The 13653-nt window shown below is 49.2% G+C and overlaps 1 protein-coding gene across 2 annotated transcripts in view; it reads left to right on the forward strand.

Annotated features, from left to right (window-relative positions):
• LOC144173398 (retinaldehyde-binding protein 1-like) overlaps positions 1-13653 on the forward strand; it is a 45038-nt gene that overhangs the window by 1245 nt on the left and 30140 nt on the right. The window contains exon 2 of one of the 2 annotated variants that reach the window (XM_077701844.1): positions 7412-7501. The exons of the other annotated variant lie outside the window; for it this stretch is intronic. The gene's annotated coding sequence lies outside the window, so the exon portion shown is untranslated. The remainder of the gene's footprint in view (positions 1-7411; positions 7502-13653) is intronic. 2 annotated transcript variants of the gene reach the window in all.

The raw sequence follows: 13653 nt of genomic DNA on the forward strand, positions 1-13653 counted from the left end.
TCTGTAATGGAACACGTGTCTTGTGGTCTTGCATGGGTGGCGTCGCATATCCTAGCTGTCTTAAAGTCGTCCTTTTGGTGTGTGTTACCTTCAGTATTTAAAGCTGAGAGGTTCGGTGTGCTTGCTCTATCTCCTCCCAACTACATTCCCAGTTGGAGCAACCTTTTCGCTGATGACTTTGATTGTAGTCCCAAGGCGATCTTGGAAGCTTGTCAATTATAGTATTCCATCTGGCCTACTCTGTTGTTTTAAGAACAAGATAGGGCGTGCCATATGCGACCCTGGTGACGAGCAGTGCTTGTATGATGCCCAGGGTATCCGACTCCAGCGAGCCAAACTTTCTATTCGACACCCGATGTGTGAGGAGCAATAGCTGGCTGAGAGTGCGCTTGAGAGGGGAATGGTATGCATTCCTGAGCCATTGTTGGGAATCACAAGTCGTTAAACAAGCAGATGGGGCACACTGGGAACTGGTTTGCCCTGTATTGTAAGCTCGGGTGCAGGGATGCTTTTCTTCCTCTGTGTAGCTTTCCCAGATATTAGAGTAAGCAGAGCTGACTTCTCTTGGGCGCATTGTGGGCATCGGGCTCGAAGGTATTCGTGTGCCTTGTCGATTGCTAATTGAGGGCGTCTTGTTGCTCCCCCATTAATCCATTGAGGGTCCAAAGGGTAAAGTCGCCAGCGTGAAGCGCATGCCGTAGATGCGGGATGTCATTGAGTATCCGAGGCAGATCTTTCATTACTATATTGAATAGGAGCGGTGATATCACCGAACCTTGTGGAGTGCCCTTAGGTATTGTTTAAATGTTCTTGAACGGAGGGGGCCCATTGCGATGGTTGCCGTGCGTCCTGTCACGAAGGCCACAGCATAGTTATATAGCCTCTGTCCACAGTCAATTCATGCTAGTCCACGAAGAATGGCTTGGTGGTTAACATTATCAAAGGCCCCTTTGATATCCAGAGCTATAATGCATCTTTTGTGAAAATTGGAAAGCCTGTCGATTATTTCTTCTTTAACTTGCAGCAGGATATGTTTTGTAGATAGATGGGGGCGGAATATATACATATTTGTTGGGAAATACCCATTATCTTCGATATACGGGGAAAGGCGATTTTGTACCATGTGTTTCTATAACTTCCCAACACAATATGTGAGGGAAATAGGTCGCAGATTTGCTGGGGCTAGTGGCTTACCGGGTTTTCGTATCAGTGTAATGTCAGCGTGTTTCCACTAGGATGGGAGTTTTCCCGCAATCCAATGTTCGTTAATTTATTCTAATATAGCCTCTAACACCCTGGTGTCGAAATTTTGTAGCAGCTTGTTTCGAATGTTGTCCTTTCCTGGTGTAGTATTCCGGGTTAAGTTTTCGACCACTGCTTCAATTTCAGCTATCGTGAATGAAGCACCCAGTTCTTCGTTGGAGCCACCCATGTACCGTTCATGGGGTAGTGCGGCCTTATCACTTGTGTCTTCCCATAGTTTCTTTTATTCTTTCAGGAGATCTTCTGTGCCTTCATAATTGTGAATAAGGTGTTTTGTTTGATGCGACGCGGCTGATTTAGTTTCCTTGTTACCCATTAGGGAGTGAAGGATATGTCACGTGCGACGAGTTCCAAGGGGGCCCTAGAGAGTCGTGCAAAATTCAGACCAATTTTGTTAACGGAGTGTTCTTGCATATTCGGTGGCTTCCTGGGTCAGGTGAGCGATACGAATACGGAGCTTTCGATTTGTTTTGCGTTTCTTCCACCGTTTAGTGAGACTCCTCCGGGCTTCCCAAAGGTGCATGAGATGGGCATCTATTTCCGGGCAGTTCTGCGTTAGCGTGAATTCTTTAGTCGGTCTTTTTTTTTGCGGCTTCCAGCATCTGCCCCGTCCATCTTTCAATTTCTTCAATGGGACCTAATGGTGTCGTCTCTCTAAATTTCCCCAATTAGCAATGCGGGCTGTTCCTATTTTTCGTTGTTAGGCTGTGTTATGGGGAAGCATCAGCTGTATTATATAATGATTACTGGCCGGCATTTCTTCCAGGCATTCCCAAATGTGTTCTTTAACACCATAAATTAACGTCAAATCCAGCGTGGTGTCTCTAGAGACACTATTTCCAATTCTGGTAGGGACATTAATGACGTTGCACAAATGTAGATATGTTTTCGGATGGCTTCGTATAGCTGCTAGCCTTTTTTGTTATCTCTTGGATAACCCCAGGTGGTATGGTGCGCGTTAAAGTCTCCTACTATTACAAGGGCATGACCTTTTGTAGGTTGCTTTACTCTTTTGAAGAGGAAGTCGATCTCACCGAGTGTTGCAGATGGAGGACTGTTATGTTGACGATGAAGAGGCTTCCTCGTACTTCCTGGTTGGGATGACTTCGACAAGTGTATAATGTGGAAAGAGAATGTGTTTGGGCCATTTGGTTTGCCTGGATGAGGATACCCGTCCTTGCCTTGAAATGTTCAGTGTATGTTTGGTATACCCGGAGCTGTACTTCATCTGTCTCCGTTTCCTTGCAAAGCAATGAATGACGGTGTGTGTTGCGATGCAAAAAGTGATAATAAGTGTTTCTTGTTTCGATACGAGCGAAAATTCCACAGCCATTATGTGGTTGGCTCATTCTGGGGGCTTTTAGGGTTCCCCTCTCTAGCAAAGTTCCCATTCATCATCGGTTGTCATTCGGCTGGGCGGAATATTGGTGGAAAATTCCCCGCGTTTTTGTAATATTTCCGCTTCACTTCCTCGGCGACTTCCTGCCTTCGTACGATCGCTGCAATACGACGTTCAATTTTACTCCCTAGATCACTGATCATCGTTTCAAGCCTACTTATATCGGTCTGTGTTGGTGTTGGTACGCTGGGTGACCATCGCGTCACCTCCTGTGCGATCGCACTAGGAGCTACGTGTTGCGCTGGCACCTTCTTGATCGTGTCCGGGTGATTCAGGAGTTCCTCAATGTGTTTCTCTAGTTTTTCCGTGCGGGCTGCCTGTAGCTCTAATAGTTTTCTTAGTTGCACGTTTTCGTTTTCTAGTTTTAGCCTTCGAAGACACTTGAAAACACCTGTTTTTTAGTAGCTTTTAGGTCTCTACCCCCACCTAAATTCTGTTCTCTTTAGACGTGTTGGTGATAGTGGAAAACTGCGTATTAAAGGCTGTGCCCAGAGGGCACTACAAGTGCGTATCATTCGGATTCCGTGCAGGTTTGATCATTGCATCAGGTAAACCTTTTTTACGCTACTTCCTTCTTCGCGATCCTCTCGCAAGTGATGAAGAACCAAACACTTACTGAAGTGGCAGAAACCACAAAACTAACATAACGACAGGTACGCTACGCATTTAGCCTACTCCAACCTATCGAGCCACAGAATAACACGAGCACCAGAACTGCAGACTGTTTGGTGAGACGTGCACTTATAACATAAAATATGAGTCAAGGCAGCAGTAGCCCAAAAGAAAATTATTTAATACTCACATTTCCAACGCGAACCACTGTGGAAATGTCGTTCTTCTGTAAGAGAACAATAAAAGCTCAGCGAGCAGAAAAGTTATCCGTGGTGTTGGTAGCAGCGAACCAATCTAGAAAAGAATCAATGCCCATGTCTTAGGCGAAAGGTTGTTAAAACGTGAAGCTTCCTTCATGCAAATCGAATCAAATCAACGTACAGAATCCGTGCTCCCAATGTCCAAAATCCAAACTACCGAAATGCAAAGCCAATTCCCGCGAAAGATAACTAGAGTAAATGCTGAGCGAATCTAGTGCGATGGACCATTCATCATCATCAGCTATTCTATTACAATGCAAATGTGTGTATGCTATATCGTCTTTGTATGGTATTATATCTATATTTGTGGTATTAGTTCTGTGCCTTTGGGGAAACTCATTGTGCAAAGGCGGCTCTCGTACAGGGCGTTTTGGCGTAACTACATCGCCATGCATGAGGCATAAGAAGCTTCGCTTTACAAGATTGCTCGTTAGCCACGGTGTCATTGTCACTGAGGGGGCAGTTGAAGTGCTAGCGGCGCCACCGCAAAGCGGAACGGTGTTTGGCCAAGACAACGCATTATCCCTATTGTTACGCCTTGAGAACGTCGGCAACCGATGCGCTTAGCTTGACCAAGAATTAGGAGACTTTTTTTTAGTTTCGCGTACGTAGAAGCTTCCCGTACGTAGACCTTTCACGTATGACGAGTGCGCATGCGCAGAACGCAAAGAGTCGGCGTGAGTCGTACGGACGTATGTCAGATTCCAATTTCCGCATTCCGGTCTTTACGTTGCATCCGTACGTAGAGTTGGCCAAGGTAGCGGTGCCCCACCCTCCCGATTCGCAGTGGTAACAGCTACCTCGCCAATCTCTGGGAACGATATTGTGTTGTAAGCTGCTGATTTCGCCTTCAATTTGCCCGTTCTTACACTCACCCAAAGTTTCAACCGAAAAACATCGTTTGTTTTTCCCATAGAAGGGCGATTATTCAGCGGTTAAGTCTGGTGAAGTAGGGTATGTGGTCGTCATAGCAACGGCCTCGCGAAATCACGAGTGGCTACAGCAGGGTCTTTGTCTGTTAGTAGATGACGCTCAAAATAACCGCGGCTATGAACGGGGAGAGCGTGCATCCACGCGCCCTAAGCGCAGGGTGGGACGCGTGCGTGTAACGATAAGGGCTTCAGGCTACGTGCGCGTGGGCTACATATACTTTTCACAGTTGTGTACGTGAACTCTGCGTGAAACTAAAACTGTACTTGGCACGTATGATGGTGTAGACACATGACCAACTTTTCGCGCTAGGGAAAGGGCCGTGGGTATGTTCGGCGTGGACGTTACGTTAGGCCAGCCGTTACTCTTTGATATCTAACATCATCAACCGGTATCCGCTGCTCGACGTACATTTTCGGCATTGCTTCGTCTGCCGTTGGGTTTAGCGCTAAAATTAACTGACGTTGGGCCCAAATGTAGTTCTAACATTTATCGCGCCTTTTGTTTGTAGTAGGGAAGAAAAAGAAAAGCTCAAAAGAAAAAAGCATGATGAGGATGCTGGTAAGAGGACACGCGAACTCGTCCTAGTACCAAGCAAAATATTTCGGATTAGGCGTTTGGACTTTTGGCAATGAGCGCATTAGAATTCCGAGAAAGACCTGCAAAATATATCGCAAAGTATTTTCCAATTGCAACTCTTATAATCTTGGGCCACATTGTTGCACACATGAAATGTCAACTAATCATTTTGATGCTTGGTGCTCGGAGTCTTTAGTGTTTCACTGTGGGGTTATTCCCGGATTGCAATGCAAACGTTGATCACAAATCAAGCGAATATTTTATATTGCGCAGATCTCTTGATGTGTTTACTTTATATTATTGACGTCAGCAAGGCCAGCATAAATTTTGCAAATACTGCTTATAAAAGCCAACACAGTAAGCACAACCCACAGCCCTAGTTATACTATATTACGTGAATATTTACGAAAGAAACTATTGCGGTATTAGCAAAAAACTTCTGATGTCAAAACGCCTTGCGTTACGTCGTTTACCACCCCTCCCCCTCTCTTGAGATGACGACAAATGCAGTGCCTGTGAATGAATCCTTCTTTGTCGAGTTTACTATATGTTAACCTGGATGGTTGTATAATTGCTGCTACCTGTTAGCGACAAAATGACATCGGTGGTCGTCTGAAAAGGCGGTGTAGATTTCTTAGAACGTTGTAACTTGCGATGTCGTAAGATATAGAACTTAAGAAATGGGTGGATTCACCCTTAAGGAGTTCAAGAGCTCTATTTGTTTTCTGGAACATAGTGTGCCTGCAATACGCTGTCACAGTAAGCGCTGTAATTACATAAAACGCAGTTCTGTGAGTGAATTTCATGACAATTCGGTTCACTCTAACAGCTGAATGCGCACACCTAGGTTACAAGGCCGCCACCTGGCTGAAAAGTGAGGCCTTGCCTGGACTAAGATTTTCAAAACAACTCAAGGCACTAGCCAGGAGATGCAGTTGTAATAGTTCATAATAAAATTATTTGTCTTGAATAAAGAACCGACCTAACCGCTTAAGCATCAGCGTGATCGCCTAAAATTATGCTTATGGTTGGGAATGAAAAACAGGTATTCGAAACTATATACCACATGGTATATTCTACTGGAATTGATGAATATCGGGAACGTCGACTGTCTATAATCTTGAGTGACTGTCCACGGTAAATTTATATTAACTAAAGTAATTGATCTTGTTTTTCGTGTGCAAAATTGTATTTTATGATGTAATTCACTGGGCACCCTATTCAAAATCATGTGGCGCAAAAGTAGTGCGAGCAGCTTTTCTTCCAGGGATACTTCCAAGCAATATGGTGCGTACGCTCGAAAACAACAAACATATTGCCGGTTTTAGGTCCAGGAAAGAGACTCCAGCCCACACTTTATTTTAGGTATTGGGCTTAAAAAATTTCAGATATTTTGGAGTTGTTGTGTGGTTTAGACTAAACTAAGTTTGTTGAAGATAGTGACGTTTTACCTCACGTTGTCTAAGTTCTGTGACCCTATCACGGTTTCGGTGTTTAACTTCACTCGCACTTTATCTTCGTTTGTCGGTCCTTCATCGTGCACGTAATAAATTTCCATGGCGATATTAGTTCGGGATGGCAGTGGTGGTGGTTCGGCGCTTACTTGTGGCCAGGGTACGCCTGCTAGCTTACCATGCGGACTTATTGGTTTCCTACTTCAATCTGCGTTGCAGTTTTCAAGGTGCCACTGTTTTCGTGTTTCCAAGACGCCTGTATGACCTCCAGAAACCTTGCCATGCTCATTCCACACAAATGTATTGTGAGACGCGGAATAAAATGCTAGTCTAATGTTACATCGGAGCCAACAGAGATTAGCTTTTTGGCGGGGAACTTCGGGCAGGGGCTGCCAACTGACCGTTCTTTGAGCCAGGTACGTAAAATTGTGTTCCACACAATGGGTTTTCAGGCACAGTCGTTAGGACGTCGAATTCCGAATTTTCTCAGAAATGGCTTTTTAAGCTTTTCGCGATAAAAAGCCACTGATGCTGATGTTTTAAATAAACTATACCATAGAGCAGCGCAATTGCGCGTCATAGACATCAGAATGCCTCAGGTTTCGTTTAGATGATTTGTTCGGCTGAGCACGAATGTAGCAATGGCGTACTTCATTAGGAATTTGATCCTTAGAGTGTTTATGTCTCTCCAAGGGCCCTTAGTCTGGATCTTGCTGTCCATTTTACATACCGCTAATAACTAACTTGTGAGTACACCGTTAGTTTCACCCAGAAATTGTTATTCAGTGCAAAAAATAATAAAGGCGTGGCCCAAAAGACGCCTACCCAGTATGCAGGAGACTATACCATATACTAGAGGCGGTGAAAGGATTTCTTGATGGGTATATCAGTACAACATTGTTAACGTTTCACAGACATGGAGCTCGCAGCGACGGAGGAGGAGCTTTATGAAACAGCCGATCTACGCGACAGATGAATCGCAGAATTGCGGCGACTGCTGGAAGGTACGTTTTCAAAGCTATAGTATTTATAAAAGCATCTCCTGCAACTCTCAAGCACCCAAGATTCAAATGTCGGGGATGTCTAACACGCCGAAGAATCAACTCGGCTATGAAAGCGAAGGGCTGCGTGTTTTGACTAAATGGAGATGCTTAACGTGTGCGGGAACCTTGGCACATAGGCGTTTTAGGTCTTCGCCTCCACCTGAAGAGCTATCGGCGCAGCAAGAATCGAGCCCGTGTCCTTGCACTCAGCAACACAACACCTTAGTCACCGTGCCATCGCTTTGAGGTGACTTAGCGACGCTATCGCTCGTCATGTTTTAGCACCTGAAAGTAGATGTCCTCTCGAACACTTAATAAAAGAGCAATAAATAGGAGACTACGCGAACATTTTTGTGCATGGCGTCGGCGAAACCTCTCGATGGTTTCAAAATTGGCCGACACTACAAAGCGAGTAATGAAAATGAACACATTCAGTATACGTCGGACCGGAATACGTATCCGGGATTATAGAATGCGAGTTTATACCGTATTCTCTCCCCAAATAGGATCATAGGACATAGCTAACTAAGGGTTAAATAAGTGATTGAGTTGGGGCCCTCGACTTAGAAACGTGTGTTTCTACACGGAATGAGACACGGACTGAGGCATCTAGCAGTAGTTTGAGCATGCTATGTTCAGAAGCAGCAAAGCACATATACGCCATTAGTGTATTGGACACGTCAATCAACTGGGCAGGCCGGATACACAGAAACAAAACATTTAATTTACGAGGACTCTATTTCCCAAGATAAGCCGAGACAATTAATGTTATACTGTGTGAAAAAGACCATATGGCTAGAGTTCATGGAATAGAGCCCTTGCTGACTGCGAGATCTCACACAAGCAGCCGTCGTTGGGTTCGTGGTTTTTATGCGGATATGAATCAGCATCTGCGGAACTTCGTCGTAGCGAGCGGAGCCGCCGCTGCCAGGAACCAGAGATGAGTAGCCGTGGATGCGTTCAGACCCACCGTCGGTACGAAGCTCGGGCGTTCCAGTCTCTCAGCTCACGGAATATCGTTCCGTCTTCAATATACGGCAGTGTCTTGCTGTGGGATCGCTTTCTAAGAACGCAACCAAGTGCTCGTTCTCTACCCTAACGCATCGCCAGCAGCCTCCCTCAGTGCGGAAAAGCAAAGTCTTGTAGCAGAATCGTGGCCTGGTCTACCTCTTCCTTCGCCTTCGTATACCCCTTCTTCTAAATCGTCGCATATCCATTCTTCGTGCTTGCGCAGTCTTTCTCATGGTGCTCTATCACATCTTCTGCTTCTTTTGATGCAACACCTCATATCCTGGGAGTTGGTTAAACTACGGACCAGAGTGTTGCCTGTAGGTTTATGTTCTGAGTGGCCCTGCTACGTATTCTATTGCCATAAGTTGTACACAATACCCGTTTTATAATTGATATTTTCTACCTTCTCGGCATTCTCGCTATAGCGATACACACGCTGCAGTATGTCCGAATGAAATAAATCATATTGTCACGTGGATAGTTATCAAGCAGCGATCCCCTGCTTGCGGTATGCGTGATCGCCGTGCAGTGATAGCGTACGATCCCCAGCGAGTGTGACGTTCCCTCTCCTTGCCAGTCAGGTGTTCGAAGACGACGACGCAAGTGTGTGGGTTCACCGCTCGCGGGCAGAACGATTCAGCCTTCTTCGCTGAGACTCACGCAACACTGGTGGAGGAGCCGGGTTTTCGGATGCCTGGATCCCTGTCCGGCGCCAGCCCAGAAAGGCCGTGTCTCATCACCACGCCGGTCCATCGGAGCAGTCGGCGCAAGCTCGGTCTCTCGCCTGAATTACCGGGCCTTTCCGACGTCCGCATCCGTAAGGCCCCGCAAGCTCCCATTATGGCCGCACCACAGGTGGTAATTCACCAGCCTCGCGAACCCAATAAATTCCACGGGGATGCCTTCGAGGACGTGGAAGACTGGGTTGCTCACTTCGAGCGTGTTGCCACTTTTAATCAGTGGGATGATGCGCTCAAACTGCGGCAGGTATACTACTCGTTGGAAGACGGCGCTCGCATTTGGTACGAGAACCATGAGGCTACATTCACGACGTGGACCGACTTCCGCCAGGAGCTTCAGGAAGCCTTTTCCGACCCGGATCGTCCTGAGCACGCGCTGCGGTTGCTGGAGTCGAGAATCCAGAAACCCAACGAAAGTGTCACCATGTTTGCCGAGGACATGGCACGCCTTTTTCGCCGCGCTGATCCTGCCATGTCGGACGCGAAGAAACTTCGCTACCTTATGCACGGCGTCAAGGAGCAGCTTTTTGCCGGCCTTGTCCGAACGCACTGTGCAAGACTTCATCAGGGAGGCCACGGCTATCGAGCGGGCTGTGCAGGAGCGAAGTCGCCAGTATTCTCGGAGGTCCGCCAACGCTCCCGTGACCACTGCTAGCCTGACGACCGACGACAGCTCCTTGCAGGAACTGATCAAGTCGATCTTGCGCGAAGAGCTAGGCAAGCTTGGAATTGCGACTCCACAGCCGACGCCCACCGTGGCCAGGATTGTGCGTGAGGAGCTGCGCCAAGCATTCTCGCCTCCCGACCCGCCCGTGCAAGAGAGCCCCGCAAGCTACGCAGCAGCCATGCGTCAGCAGCCACCAAACGTGCCGACTGTCTCTTTCCGTCAGCCACCCCCGCCTGTGCAGTCGTGGCCCACTTCGCAGGCGAAATTCCCACCCACCCGGGTTCGCAAAACGGATTTGTGGCGCACAGCTGACTGGCAACCCCTGTGCTATCACTGCGGTGAGCCTGGCCACGTCTACAGACGATGCCCCTACCGCGAGATCGGACTACGTGGCTTCTCTCCGGCTGCTCCTCCTCCCCGTCTTGGCCAGCGGTGGACCTAAATCGCCGACTACCTCTCCGCACGCAACACCACGCCGCCTACTCGTCGATCCCGCTCACCTTCTCCGGCACCGCACCTCCCGCCGACCCGTCGCGCCCTTCGAGACGACCCCGACGTCCGGTTTTCCAGCCCCCGGCGGGGAAACTAGACGAAGCGACCTCGGGAGGCAAGGTTGCCGATTGCAGAAGCTCGGAAGACCTCCCACCGCCGCCGACGTCAACCAATGGTTTTGCCGCGACCACTCGACGAGAACAAAGCGCCCATAGAGTTTTGCCGCTGTGTAAGCACACGACGACGACTACCCTTAATGCCGATGAAGGCGCTAGTGCTGAGCTCAGCGTTACCATCGACGGGCATGAGGTGACCGCTTTGCTGGACACCGGGGCAGACTATTCTATCGTGAGCCAGCAATTTGCCGAGCGGTTGCGCAAGGTAAAGACTCCGTGGGACGGGCCTCAGTTTGGGTCCGCCGGAGGCCACCTGATGACACCAGTCGGTAAATGCACGGCCAGGATTCGTCTAGGAGGCACTGACTTTGTTGGCACCTTTGTCATTCTACCTCGGTGCTGCAAAGACGTAATCTTCGGCATGGATTTCTTGCGGGAATACGACGCCGTTATAGACATAGGCGAGGGCAGGGTGAGCCTATCGACGCACCTGCCTCCATTACAGCCTACCGAGAACCGACGTCTACCGCTGCGTATCGCCGCTGACGACGTAAGTGTGCCGCCACGATCCTGCGCGTTTGTCGCAGTAGAGTGCGACGATCCTTGCACTGCCGATGGCGTTGCCGAGCTGCACACATCGCTCTTCCTCGACCACGGCTTTGCCATCGCGAGAGGCCTGCTGCACCTGTCCTGTGGCCGCGGAAACCTCCTGCTCACCAATTTCGCCAATGAACGCCAGCACATCGTGAAAGGAACTACTGTAGCCTTCTTCGAAGCTGTTGACGACACAGAGGGCTGTTTTGTGCTTCAAACTAGTGCCACCGCAACAGCCAGCACTAAACTCGCGATAGACGTCAGCACCAACCTGTCATCAGAAAAACGCCGAGCGCTCCTCGACCTACTGAAAAAGTATGCGGACTGTTTTTCCTCCACGTCAGGTGTCCGTCAGACGCATCTGACAAAGCACAGAATAATTACCGGAGAAACGACGAGGCCCATCCGTCAGAACCCGTACCGTGTGGCCCCCAAGGAGCGCGATGCAATACGGCGGCAAGTACAGCAAATGCTGGAAGACGACGTCATCGCACCGTCGAATAGTCCTTGGGCGTCGCCCGTAGTGTTAGTGAAAAAGAAAGATGGGACATTGCGGTTTTGTGTGGACTACCGCAAACTCAACGAGGTCACCAAAAAAGATGTCTACCCGCTGCCTCGCATTGACGACTCCCTCGACAGACTACGACACGCCTGCTATTTTTCGTCTATGGACTTAAAACGCGGGTATTGGCAGATCGAGGTCGATGAACGGGACCGCGAGAAAACCGCTTTCGTGACGCCTGATGGGCTGTACGAATTTAAAGTGTTGCCGTTCGGGTTGTGTTCCGCTCCAGCCACTTTTCAAAGACTGATGGACACCGTGCTGTCGGGCCTAAAGTGGCAAACTTGCTTGGTGTATCTGGATGACGTGATCGTGTTTTCCACCGCGTTTGAAGAACACCTCGAACGCCTCACGTCCGTCCTCGAGGCAATACGATCCGCCGGACTTACGCTAAAGCCTGAGAAGTGTCATTTTGGGTACGACGAACTCCTGTTCCTCGGCCATGTAGTTAGCAGTGCCGGAGTTCGACCTGATCCTACTAAGACTGAAGCGGTATCCCAGTTCCCCGTGCCAACCAACAAGAAAGCCGTGAGGCGCTTTTTGGGGCTATACTCCTATTAACGAAGATTTATACAGAACTTCGCCCGCATTGCAGCTCCGCTGACCAACCTTACACGGGATGATGTCGCGTTCCTTTGGAATGACGAGCAACAGAGGGCGTTCTACGAGCTGCGCCAGCGGTTGCAAACACCTCCTGTCTTGGCCCATTTCGACGAAAACGCCATCACCATGCTCCATACCGACGCCAGTAACGTTGGACTCGGAGCGGTTCTTCTGCAGTTGCAAGACGGCCTCGAAAGGGTGATAGCGTACGCCAGCCGAACGTTGTCCTCTTCGGAAGCCAACTACTCGGCCACAGAAAAGGTGTGCCTCGCGGTCGTTTGGGCAGTACTTAAATTTCGACCCTACCTGTATGGCCGTCCATTTACAGTGGTCAGTGACCATCACTCGCTCTGCTGGTTGATGAGCCTAAAAGACCCGTCTGGTCGATTAGCTCGGTGGAGCCTTCGGCTTCAAGAATTCGACGTCAAAGTCATTTACAAGTCCGGCCAAGAGCATGCCGACGCCGATTGCCTCTTGCGAGCACCAGCTTGCCCTGCGTCGGCGAATGACTGTACCGATGACGACGCTTTTCTTGGAGTGCTGGACACATCCTCCGTGTCAGAGCAGCAACGGGGGGACTCCGAGCTACGGCCGCTCATTGATTTCTTGGAGGGACGTTCATCCACTGTGCCGCGGGTGTTTTCAAGAGCGCTGTCATCCTTCAGTCTCCGCGGTGGTGTCCTGTATAAAGCGAATTTTTCTCCGCGTGGCCGAAGCTACCTGCTTGTTGTACCTGCAGTACTTCGTAACGAGGTTCTGCAGGCTTGCCACGATGAGCCGACGGCGGGTCACCTCGGCTTCACCCGTACCCTGACTAGGATCCAGCAGTCATACTACTGGCCAAAACTTTCTGCAGCCGTGCGGCATTACGTGCGCACGTGCCGTGAATGTCAACGACGGAACGCGCCACCACTCCGGCCTGCGGGCCTCCTGCACCCTGTCCAAATCCCCGAGAAGCCGTTTGAACAGGTCGGGATGGACCTGTTGGGACCATTTCCGACGTCGTCCGCGGGAAACAAGTGGATTGTAGTCGCTACCGACTACCTCACTCGGTATGCCGAAACAAAAGCCCTCCAAAGAGGAACAACTGCATTCGAGGTTGCCAAGTTTTTCATTGACAACATTGTTCTCCGGCATGGTGCTCCGGCCATTGTTATTACGGACAGAGGCAAAGCGTTTACTGCTGGGCTTGTCGACGCAGTGATGCAACTCAGCGGTACAGCACATCGGACCTCAACAGCGTACCACCCGCAGACAAACGGTTTGACTGAACGGCTCAACAAAACAATAGCGGATATGCTGAGTATGTACACCGACGCCGAGCACAA

This window comes from Haemaphysalis longicornis, unplaced genomic scaffold, assembly GCF_048455015.1.
Source record: "Haemaphysalis longicornis isolate Haplotype H1 unplaced genomic scaffold, Haemaphysalis longicornis Haplotype H1 scaffold_3, whole genome shotgun sequence".
NCBI classification, from domain to species: Eukaryota; Metazoa; Arthropoda; class Arachnida; order Ixodida; family Ixodidae; genus Haemaphysalis; species Haemaphysalis longicornis.